The 12,036-nt window shown below is 49.2% G+C and overlaps 1 long non-coding RNA gene across 1 annotated transcript; it reads right to left on the reverse strand.

Annotated features, from left to right (window-relative positions):
* Positions 1–4,780: 4,780 nt before the first annotated feature.
* On the reverse strand, positions 4,781–10,268 carry LOC132647997 (uncharacterized). Its single transcript, XR_009586321.1, has 4 exons — positions 9,962–10,268; positions 9,210–9,365; positions 7,954–8,050; positions 4,781–5,004 (listed from the first exon to the last, which is right to left on the reverse strand). It is a non-coding gene; the product is annotated as an uncharacterized LOC132647997 (long non-coding RNA).
* Between the last annotated feature and the right edge of the window lie 1,768 nt (positions 10,269–12,036).

The following is a 12,036-nucleotide window of genomic DNA, read 5'->3' on the forward strand; positions in this document are numbered from 1 at the left end:
TGGCACCCGACAGTTCTGGAGAGCCTGCTATACATCCTGTATCATGCCACACATAGCATCACTGATGCTTCACTGAGGTTCCTAAGGCGGCTACTCTTAACATCTCTCATAGGACACAGACTCAGAGACGTGTAGTTTCTTTTATAAGAGACACAGTGGTGTAAGGGGTTTGGCCACCCACTGCCTGCTCCAAATCTCTTCAAAGCTTAGGTCACATAGGGTGGACCCTGGCCATGGATCATGTGATGGTGGATTTCACCATCCAAGTTCTAGGGCATCATCTGCAGAGATGAAGAACACGGGAGTCAAAGGTTAGTCTACCAGTCCTAAGCATGAGGAGCCAGTGAGCCACAGTCATAGCTGTGAGGAATTGTCCTGAGGTTGGTTTTGCAGAGCACAAGTTGGTTAACCTGAATGAGTAGAGGAGGCAATGTCTGAGCCTGCTGAGCCTGTTGGTCTAAATGTCCCTGGCTAGCCGCCCGCTCTTATAGGCAGCAAGTTTGTAATTTTAGTGTAGTGTCCTCACATTGCCTGAAGCAAAATTTTTTTTTTAACTCTGCTTCTGCTCTGCTCTTTTAACGTGCATTCCACCCCATAGCTCTGAGCCCATCTTGGGACAAACAATTAGACAGCCCGCCTTTCCCTAAATTCACAGTGCACAACCAGCCACTCCCAATATTTATGGCCATGGGCTTTGGCTTGGCTTTTTATTCTGTTATCTTTTTGTTAGCATTACTTAATGACTCAAAATTAGTCATTTTCTGAAGAGACCCAGAGGGCGGGGACAGGTATAGAAATTCAACCAAGTGGTCATCCCCTCTCTCCCATTCTGCACTCTCCCCCAGACTTGTGACCTCCTCCTCCAGTGTAGCCTTGCTTCCTTTCCAGTGTGCATTCATGCTCCTTCACACGCCCAGAGCGCTTCTGTAATGCATTTGGCGTTGGCAGCCAGCATCTTCCTTCTCCTTCTCCTTCTGTTGACAGGTAGGAAACTAAAAATAGCCTCTGAAGAATGTGCTATTGTGGAAAGGCAGTTCTCTAAAAAATATCAAACTGTTAAAAACTATTCCTAGAGAAAACTCTTAGCAGGTTTTGAGCCAAAGGCCTCTCTTGTTGTTTCTCTTCCTTAGTGTGATAATATAAACAGATCAGGTTTCCTGACCCATTGCAAGTTGGCTGGTTTGGGGCCACATCATCCCAACTGGATTGGACTTCTTGGAAAGTTTCTGGCGTTGACTGGCAGGTTCGGTTTCTAACTGGATTCTCTGTGGTTAAGCTCGCCTGGGAGAGTGACCCATAGATCCTTCAGCTGTCCCCAGAAGGGGATGCTCAGAATAGCAACTTACGAAAGGCAGCAGAGTGGTGAGTATTTTCACAACGCAAAACTGCATGAAATGTGATCAGGATGGCCCAGAGATCTGGCTCTGCATCACAGGGGAGCTATGCCCCTCCCTGGGTGCAGGCCACCATCACAACCTTTGAGGGACAGCAAGGTGGAGACGACCCATTGAGAAAACCCAGTATGTGAAGGAGTTGGTTGCATGCTCAAGCGGACCTGAGCAGGGCTGGGTCTGTGCTTGAGAAGTGGACAGAGTGAGGCCAGGCCTCCAGGACCTCTTGGCCAGTCCGTGCCAAGTCTTTTGTGGTGCATGTGAGGGTCATCGTGTATGGAGGTGCTGCCTCCATACACGCTGTCAGCTGTTATGTGGGGCTGCAAATATCTCAAAATCATTCCTGGTTTTGTCTGACTTGGAAGTGTAGCTGAGCATCCTGCCAAGCCTGGCCTCCCTAGCTCAGAGCAGCGGTGGACTGGGCACGCTGAGCCTGGCTGCCCAAAGCTGTAAGAATCCTTCTCACACTATCGGATTTTTCCTGCTTTGGCTCTGAGACGTGGAGCTTGCTTCTGCAGTAGTCAGAATTTGTTACTGTCCTGGTTGGATGGAGAGATGCTCATGAAATTAGTGGAGCAGGTTTCCAGGTATGTCTTGAAGGCATTTTCAGAGATATACCTGCTCTGATGTGGGTGGCACTGTCCTGTAGGCTGGGGGCCTGGTTGGAATGGAGGTGGAAGAGAAAGGCAGGCAACATGGGAAAGCTCCTTGCTCTTCTTCTTGACGGGGTATCTCTGCTGTCTTTCAGGGTGGGCCTCTGACTCCAGCCCCTTCAGCCTTTTAATGCAGACTCACACCGGTGACTAGGGAGCTTCCAGGCCTTCCGCCTTGGACCAGGACTGCACCAATAGTGCCTTAATTCTGGGGCTTCTGGCTTCTAGAACTGAAAAGCTGTCGTTCCTAGCCTCTGGGCAGGCGGGCACTCATTCTAAGACTGCCCAGCCTCCACTGCGCGAGCCAATCCAAGAGCACACATCCTCTTTCATAACTACATGCAGTTGTTCAGTTCCTCTAGAGAATCTGGCCTCCCTGTTAGTGAGCAGCACTCTAGAGTGTTAGAACATTGCAGTTTGTCACTCACCTCCGGATGGGCCTTTGGGTGGTATTCTGTCCTTACCATCTCTTAAAATTGCACTTCTTTGAGGATTTATGTTTGTATGTGTGTTATGTGTGACTGTGTGTCAGGGTATGCATGAACGTGTGCGCCCACGCATGTAGAGACCAGAGGGCTCCACAGCTGGGCTCCACACCTTGATTATTATTCCTCAGGTGCCATCTACTGTGTTCTCTTTGTGTGTGTGTGTGTGTGTGTGCATATGTACCTCTGTATGAGATGAGGTACACAAGAATGTGCACACCTGTGTGTGTGTGTGTGTGTGTGTGTGTGTGTGTATTCCAGAGCCCATCTGACTGTCATCCATTGGATGACATCCACCTTGTTTGTTGCTGTATACTGGGAGAGCTACATGCACATCTGTGCACGTGTAGGTCGGAGGCAGACATGGCTGCACTCCTGAATCTCCTGTTTCTGAGGCAGGTTCTCCCATTGAACCTGGAACTCACTGGCTCAGCTGGACTGGCTGGCCAGCAAGCCCTGGGGGACCCTCCTGTCTCTGCCTGCCAGTGCCAGAGTTACAGGAGTACCCCCCCCACACCTGGATCTTTACACTTGGGGTTTACATGGGTTCTAGAGACCCAAACGAAGGCCCTTAAGCTTGCACAGCAGGTGCCACTGCCCCAGTCCCTACTTCCTGTTTTCGACAAGCTCTTCCACTGCCCTAGAACTCGCAGATGAAGCAGGTAGGCTGGCCAACCCCAGGGCCGCACTAGTCTCGTCCCCTCAGTGCTGGGGCTACAAGTGAGCATTTTTTTTCATAGGTTCTGGGGACTGGACTCACGTCCTGCGCTTTCACAGCAGATAAGCCCTTCCCCAGCTGAGCCATCTCCCAGTCTCCCAAGCCCATGTTTCTATGATTTTTGATGTCAAAAGTCTATTTTTTATTTTTTTGAACAATGTTTTCCTTTTTGTTGAGCAGTACCTAAGAATAGAATTGCTGGACCTTCTGATGAGTTATGTTAATAAGAAAGAGCCCAGTGTTTTTCCAAACAAGTGGGCATACCTCTTGTGCCCCATGCCCACCAGCCCTTGCCACCCGACTGTGGCTCTGTTTGTGACTCTCTGTCCCGACACGGGAATCGCCTCATGTGCTCGGTAGCTACTCACACACCTAACAGAACGGTGTTCCCAAGCCTCTTGCTCATTTTGTTATTGTCGTTGTATGATTTGTCTTGTTAACGGTCACGTGCATGCCAGTCTCTGTGGTCGGCCCTGCTCTGTTGGTGATGGCCTGTCTCTGAGTCATGCCACGTAGTGTTTTGCAGCCTTGTAGGGAGTTGTTAAATCACAGTAGCAGTCATAGAAGAGGACCTCGGGCAGAACCCAGGCTAAAAGCCCACAGCTCCTGACTGGCGCCTCTCTGCTCACACTTGTATGTTGTTTACCGGGTCCACCGCTCCCGTCTCTATCTGCTCCTGCACGTTTTCTCTGTAATTACTTCTTTTTGCATTATAAGGCATAACAATAGAAATGTTTTAATATTTGTTTAATTCCTTAAGCTTTTCTTTTAGCTTTCAGCGTTTTTCTGCGTTTACCACTAAAATGCTATCCGACCGACGAATGCAGGGCTTGCCGCCTTTTTCCTCTCCCACAAAGCGAGCTGTAAGTGAAACCTCCTTTGTTTAACACCCTCCCACAATTCCCCTCAGATTTCTCGGCCATTCTGTGAACCAGCTTTATGCTGGTGTGTCACATTAATTGGGGCCCCATTGCAGGGGCTTGACTTAGGGTTTGAGGGGAGACTGCACATCCTGGCAGGAAGGTGTGTGTGTGTGTGGGGGGGGCTCACAGTAGTGGCAGAGGCAACATGAAGCACCTGGCTATATCATGTTGACATAGCTAGCAGAGGGTTTGGATGGGGCCAGGGCCAGGGCGTGACCCAAAAGGTCTTCCCAATTTTCTCAGGGTAGGCTCCACCTCCTGAAGAGCCTACTACTTTCTGAAATCTCTCTGTCTGTCAGGGTCAAGTGTTCAAATGTTGAAGCCATAGCTATATTTGATACCTGACTGAGCAGCACAGTTTGCTGAATCCTGGCTTTCAGCAGAGATCTGCTGCCCTGTGTTGCAAGATTCAGTACAGTACCATGTATACAGTAGGCGCTTCATGCTTCCAGGGAGAATGCACACGTAAGCAGTGAGACAGTCCTTAGTACTTCCAGGTAAGGGAGATTTAGGGTCCAACATTAGGCCTGCTTGTGAAAGTCTGCAAAAGTGGGCAGGGCTTATATCTTTCCACTTCAGGTCAGTGAGAGAAGTTTTGTAATTTGAGGTCAGCCGTGGCAGAAACTTTTATACCACTGGACTGGGTAAGAGTTGCAAATTCAGGATCTCCTCCCCTGCGCCATGAGGAATGGTCATTATTCCTTACCGATATGTGGAACGCATCATGCATAGCCTTTCTGCTGGTAAGGAGACAAGTTTTCACAGGGTGTTTTCACTGTGGATGGACCAAAGGCTTGTTCCACACAACAAGTTTATTTTGGGTGGGGCATTTTCCTGCCAGCAAAGAACACACATAAACACATTGTGTTCAGTTTTAACACCAGGATGGAATTAAGCCCAACACTGACTTTTTCGCCAATTAACAGAGAGGACCCCACTGGTGACAGCGCATAGTCAGTGTGTGGGGCCCTCGCTGTCCACTCGAGGCTGTATCTCCCTGCTCATGGCTTCTTTCATGCCCCTCCTATATTTTTGTGAGTGCAGACAAGAAGGCTGTTTCTAGGATGGCTGGCCTCCTATGCAGAGAGAGGCTCCAAGGCTGAAAAGCCTTGGCAAGGCTCCCAATTCACTTCAGCTGAAGAGTTATCCACAGCCCCCAGACCATCTCTTGGGTCTATTACTGTAATAGACCAAATTGGCAGAGAGAACCTTACAGTTTTATGTGCACGTGTTTGGGGTTAGGCAGGAATGGGGTGGGCTCTCTTCTGAAGAGTGTGGCGTGTTCCTGGAGACATGGCATTTCAGTTTGCATTAAGGTTCTACGGAACTACAGATTGTGTGGCCTTTTTTATAAACAGCATAAGCCTGAAAGGAAAGCCGGATCCATCCTGGACCATACTTATATATGAGAATCCAACGTGGAATTTCCCCCCTTCATTTGGATACACTCCATAGCCTTGATGCACAAGGCCATTGCTGGTTCCTTTGAGGCTCTTCTGCTATGCATTAGGAATGATTTGTCTAGAACCTGCTGTACACAGGCCCTGTGATAAGCTTTAGGGTTACAGGGAGATAGATGTTTGATTTGATTTGATTGATTGATTTTTACATGTGTGTACATCTTTGTATGTATGCATGCATAATGCTTGTGTGGACATGTCTATGCACAGGTGCAGGCACATATACATGTGTGTATATAGGTTGCAGATATACATGTGTGCATGTATGTGAATGATTGATGTGTGTCTTTCTCAACCTTCTCCATCATATATTTACAGGCAGGGTCTCTCCCTTGAATCCAGAGCTCATCAATGCAGCTAATGAATTATAATTAATTAATTTAAAATTTATTTATTTGTTTGTTCGTTTGTTTGTTTGAGAAAGGGTCTTACTGTGAAGCCAAGCCTGGCCTTGAACTCACGATTCTTCTGCCTCAACCTTCTAAGGCTAGGATTCAAGCACATATTACCAGACATGGCCAGGCAGAATTCGTCAGAACTACAAATCTATTGTGGGACTCAGTGAGGTAAGGTGCGACTCAGTGAGGTAAGGTGCTCTTAGTTTAGTCTGACAAGCTCTTTGCTAGATCTAAATGGAAGTCTTCCTGGGCCAGGAGCTGTCTGGAGTGCAAAGGGGGTGCAGAAGTGATGTCAGCAGGAAAGGAAGAGCCAGCGGAGTACAGAAGAGCCTCAGGACTTGCTGGAGTGTGTGCAGCTCAACTTCGGGCAAAGCCATGCGGGGAAATGGGGTCATTCTTTGTGGCATGGAATGACCCCATGCAGTATGAACTGATACCTAAGACAATGGAAACCACTTTCCAAGGTGGAGTTTGAGCCCACTGTATAGGAGATGGTGGAAGCCAAAGAATGCCAGTGCCTCCTGAATCCTCACGCACAGTGAGCCTGTAGAAAAGGCTTGCTGAGAAAACAGAATTTGGAGAGTTGGGGAAGGGCTGAGTAGCGCCCCCTACTCCTGGGGCTGTGGGTACAATGGAGGTAGGAGAGGGCTGGGAGGGTGACCTGCCCTTCTCAGCAGGTGTTTGCCCTATGATAGCAGGTTTGGGCCAGCAAGGGGGTGGAGCTCCAAGAGACTGGCATTTACAAGTTGTTTGGTTTGTTTGATACAGGCTGGCCTGGAACTTCCCACATAGCCCAGGGCAGTGGCTCTGACCTTCCGAACACTGCAGTCCCGTGCTACAGTTTCTCATGTTGTGGTGACCCCAAACACACAGTTATTTCCATTGCTACCTCAAACTGTGAGTTTGCTACTGTTATGAATCGTAATGTAAATAGCTGATATGCAGATGGTCTTAGGTGACCCCTAGGGAAGGGTTGTTTGACCCCCAAAAGGGTTTCAACCCACAGGTTGAAAACCACTGGCCTAGCACAATCCTCCTGCCTACTCTCGCCTCTCAGGTGCTGTGGGTATAGGCATGAGTCATCACAGCTGGCTGATAGAGCACATCTTGATTAGGCCACTACACTGGGTGAGTTTAATTTGTTTTTTTGTTTGTTTGTTTGTTTTTTTAATTAATAAGGAAAAATATTGTGTACATACTTATGGAGTGCCTTGAGATGTTTGAAGGCACATGTACACCTCAGTTCTCAGTCAGACTCAGCACACCCATCTCAACAAACACTCATTTCTTTTTGTAAATGCTGGGTGCCTCCGTTATTGACGTAGACACTTTGATCAGCTGACAGTGGGAATGGTGGTGTATGTTTTTGTTTGTTTGTTGTTTGTTTTTTGTCAGCTTGACACAAGCTAGAGGCAATTCTGAAAAGGGAACCCCAACTGATGAATTACCTCCACCAGACTGGCCTGTAGGCAAGTCTGTGGGGGCGTTTTCTTGATTAATGATGGGTGTGGGGAGGGGAGGAGCTCAGCTCACTGTGGATTTTTTCATCCCTGGGCAGGTGGTCCTGGGTTGTATAAGAAAGCAGGTGCTGGGAGCAAGACAGCAAACTGCTCCTCCGTGGTCTCTGCTTCAGTTCCCGTCTCCAGGTTTCTGCCCTGAGTGCCCACCCTGAGTTACCTCAATGATGGATTGTGATGGGGACATGTTAGCCAAATAAGCCCACTTCTCCACAGGTTGTTTTTAGTCCTGGTGTTTATCGCAATAATAGAGAACAAGCCAGGACAGATGGTGAAATATGCTGGGGCAGAAGATGTAGCTCCTGGCACAGATATAAATGGTCCCAAACAGAGTTGCCACAGATTCAAACCCATCTTTCACACAGAGGAGGTAGTTCTGTAAGCTGCCTTTCACGGCAAGTAGCCTACCTGGGGAAATGGCCACTGTCTGAAGGCCACTGCCTGAAGTTACTGTCTGAAGGTCAGTGACTGGGCTGCCCACGAACATCAGCTCTGCAGGGAGTCTCTGAAGTGGAACACAGATGAGATTAGAGAAAGATTTGGAAGACAGCTGATGTGATGAGACTGAGCAAATATTGAATAGGAAGGGTCAAGAAGGGCAGTGAATTTTGGGTTCTGGATGAGTGTGTGGGGGGGACTGTGGTCATACTGAGCTGCAGGGGCGCAGAGGAGTAGAGTTGAGGGGGGAAACAAACAGCTCAGCGCAGAGTCCGAAGCCCATTGAAAAATATAGAATAGATTCTTGGATGGGAGAGAAATCTGGGCTAGAATTGAAAGAAAATGGGGCTCAGGGTATAGGTAATTATTTTAAGATACTAAAATATAAAAGGTTTTTTTTTTTTTTTTTTTTTTTTTTTTTTTTATTGTGGATGTATTTATAGGGGACTCAGGACACACGTATATCTTTGTGTAGCCAGGAAACCAAGGGAGTGGGGAGCTGGCTTGGAGCAAGAGTCAGGTCAAGGGATGTCCAGACCCCAGAAATCCATCCTGAGATCTGCAGGAGCCTACTCTGCCTACCCCTGCCCCAGACCCGCATGCCCTGGCACACATAGTCCTGTGGCCCACCTTTGCTCCCACCTTGTGCCCCTGGAGGAGGTCACATAGCCTGGTAGCCAGATTAAACTTCCTTTCCCCTTATAAGGTAATGTCCAGAAGCACCTGGAATTCCTCTTTATGCAAATGAGGCATCCTCAACAACAGTCAGGATCCACTAGCTGTAGTCAAGGGCCAGCTTCGCCAGGACCGATCAGGGAAACAGAACTTGGTGTGTCTCCCAAAAGGTACAATCTTGTCTGCAAGTGATGCCAAGCAGTGTGGGAGAGAGGTAAGAGGCGGCTGGCACCTTGACACTGATGGTTGTTGCCCACTCGGGGTTGTCTGTGTGTGGCAGCAGTCTTCTGGGTTCCACAGGACACTCGGGCACCTCTCCACACACTCCTCGTTACTTAGAAGCTTATGCGTGATAGAGAGGCCTTTTGTTTCTAGCAGCTGAGGAATGTGAGGCAGACACTCATCTGAGAACCACGCCCACTGGCGCCAGCTCTTTCCGACAGGCTCACTCTGTGGGGGACCCACTGGCCCATCTTCAGTACCTGAAGAGTGCACCTCTGTGTTCCCACTGGCCCAAGCGTCAAGTCACGCCAGCACTTCCACATTCCTACCTCCTGTTCCTCTAGTCTGGGCGAGGGGTGCTGCCTGAGGCTCTTTGGTCCCTTCCACCAGTGTATTTGCCGAGAAAAGATGGAGACTTGGTGATACAATGCACACCCCATGAGCAGGGAGCCGGAGGTGTCATAAGCACGTGATTTGTCCAAGGTCTGGTATTGAGAGGAAAGAAAATGTTAGGACGCAGGACTGTGGGCATGGCTCAGTCTTATGTCGTGCAAGCTTAAGGACCTGAGCTTGGAGACCCAGTACCCATGTTGAGTTGGATATGGCTTGAGCTTGTTAACGCCAGTGCTAGGGAGTTAAGAGGGTCTCTGGAGCCCGCAGGCCAGCCACTCCAGCCAATCAGAGAGCTCTGGGGTCATCGTGCCAGCCACTCCAGCCAATCAGAGAGCTCTGGGGTCATCGTGCCAGCCAGGCCAGCCATCAGTGAGCTCTGGGGTCATCGTGCCAGCCAGGCCAGCCAATCAGTGAGCTCTGGGGTCATCGTGCCAGCCAGGCCAGCCAATCAGTGAGCTCTGGGGTCATCGTGCCAGCCAGGCCAGCCAATCAGTGAGCTCCAGACTCAAGGAACGCCCCCACCCTAAAATAAAGCGGGAGCAGTGGCGTAGGAGACCCTTGACTTCGGCCTCCGGCCTCCGCGGGGATGTGTACACGCGTATGTGCACATGGACCTTCACGCTTTTGCGCCCGCCAACTCTCGCCCTCCTCCAAACACAAACATGGACAAGGACACGTACACACCTACCCTTAGTTCTCCGGAGATGAGACTGCACAGGTAAGAAAACTGTAGACTCCATCCTGTGGCTCTGTCCTCTGCCGTTCAACCTGACCGAGGAAAGGAAGCCGGCGGGGCCGGTTTCAGCTTCCTCATCCTCAGCTGCCCTTGCGGTTGGCAGTGAGCGGGGGAGGGGCGGACTTGCAGTGCTGCACTTTACAGTGCGGTGCTAAACCAGGGAATTGGTGGAGGGGCTCCGGGTCCCTTCTCCCCCGGGATGTAATGTGACAACGCTCCTGGGAGAGCAGTTGCAGCTCTTAGGGTTGTCCGCGGGGCTTTCCGAGCCACAGGCTTCCCCATTACTAGAAAGACGAGCCATGTTCACTTACTAAGTCATTTGCATAATCTGACTAATTTCTTTTCTCACATGGCTGTGACACACAGCCTGGGGAGAACTGAAAGCCCCCTGCTCTCAGTACGTGTGAAAGGATATGAAAGCACGGGCCACCTGGCCTGCCCACAGGTGACAGACTTTGTTCTGACCATAGTGACTTTTACTTCCTTTTCCGGGACCCAAGATGTGAGAGGTAATAGTGTGTTAGGATTCTTGAACTTTCCTTCTGGTGGTCCTTGATCTTTAGAGAAACTAGATACCCAGTTATGTTTGTTGAATTCTTGAACGTTCCTTCTGGTGGTCCTTGATCTTTTGGGAAACTAGATACCCAGTTATGTTTGTTGAATTTGTAATGTGAGGATTGTGGTTTTACTTACTTAGAGGAAAATGGGTTCTTTGATGGTTTGGCATGCCCAGGAAAAAAATTGGGCTTCTCCTGAAGGCTAGGTTCTTAGCCCTGGCCCTGAGGCCTGTTATCTTCAGCATTCCGTGAAATCTCCATCTGTGTCTCTGTATAACGAAAGACTTTAATGCATGGACATTTTCCCATGCCAAATTCTCTCTTCCTTTTGAGTCTCGTGGTGCTCATACAGGCCTCCAAGTTCATATATGTCCAACAATGACCTTGGTCTTTCTATCCTCCTGCCTCTACCAGCTGAGTGATGGGATTATAGTTGTGTACCGCCAGGCTCAGTTTTAGTCTGTGCTGAGGAGGGACCCCAGGGCTTTGTGCATGCTGAGCGAGCACTCAGCTGTCTGATTCCATTCCTAGCGTCAGTGAAAGATGAGCTTTAGAAGTGTCAGAGTGTACTCAACAGCTTAAATGATACAAAGCAGTAGACAAGCAGATTTCCAGTGTCCTTGGAGCCTCAGCCAGCCAGACTTGACCCTTCCTTATTTAGGGCTCATCCACTGAAGAAGAGGAATCAGGCACCCTGCGTGGCAGACTGAGGAGACCACCAGGCCAGGACTAGCCGCCACCAAGACCCTGTCTGTGAACGTTGTGCCTGTGTCAGGAGACTGGGGACCTGGTCCTGTGTCCAGAGGATTAGCAGTTGTGTTTTAGTTGTAGACTCTGTTTTATCCTAAACTCTTTAGCCTGATTTAGCCCCCACAAGACCACTCTCTGTCCCATTGCTTTCCTCTGGAGGGGTCAAAGCACAGAGAGAAGGGATGGCGCTCTTTGTACAGAGTTGGCACAGTCCTGTTAACTGGCATCTACTCTGGGTGGTGGTTCATGGGCACTGGCTCTGGGGTCAGGGTTGGAGGCTATGGCAGACTTTCTGCTCTGCTGTTCTCATTTGGATCCTCCCCCCAAACTCCCAGACCCCATCCCTACAACCTCCCACTCCTAGACAAAGAGACATAGTTGGAATCTGCCTCCAGCCACAGGAACACATTATCATAGTCATAGGTGGAAGCCAGACCTCAGCAATATGACTGTACAAAACACGCATGCCCATAAAGAAGGAAACAGAAATTACCCAGAGCCTTTACACATGTGGAGAAAACTCACTTAAAATACACTCCCTGTGCCCATGTGCTCAGATTGTACAGTATAAAAATGAAGTGTAGTTCCTGAATCTCCGGGACCAACAAGAGGCAGATTTAGAATCAGCCCAAACTGGAGTCCATCTGGATTAATCAAGAATTGATGATGATGATAATATGATTTATATCTGATTTGTCCTTTGGTCTGGAGTAATGTTCT

This window comes from Meriones unguiculatus, chromosome 15, assembly GCF_030254825.1.
Source record: "Meriones unguiculatus strain TT.TT164.6M chromosome 15, Bangor_MerUng_6.1, whole genome shotgun sequence".
Taxonomy (NCBI): Eukaryota; Metazoa; Chordata; class Mammalia; order Rodentia; family Muridae; genus Meriones; species Meriones unguiculatus.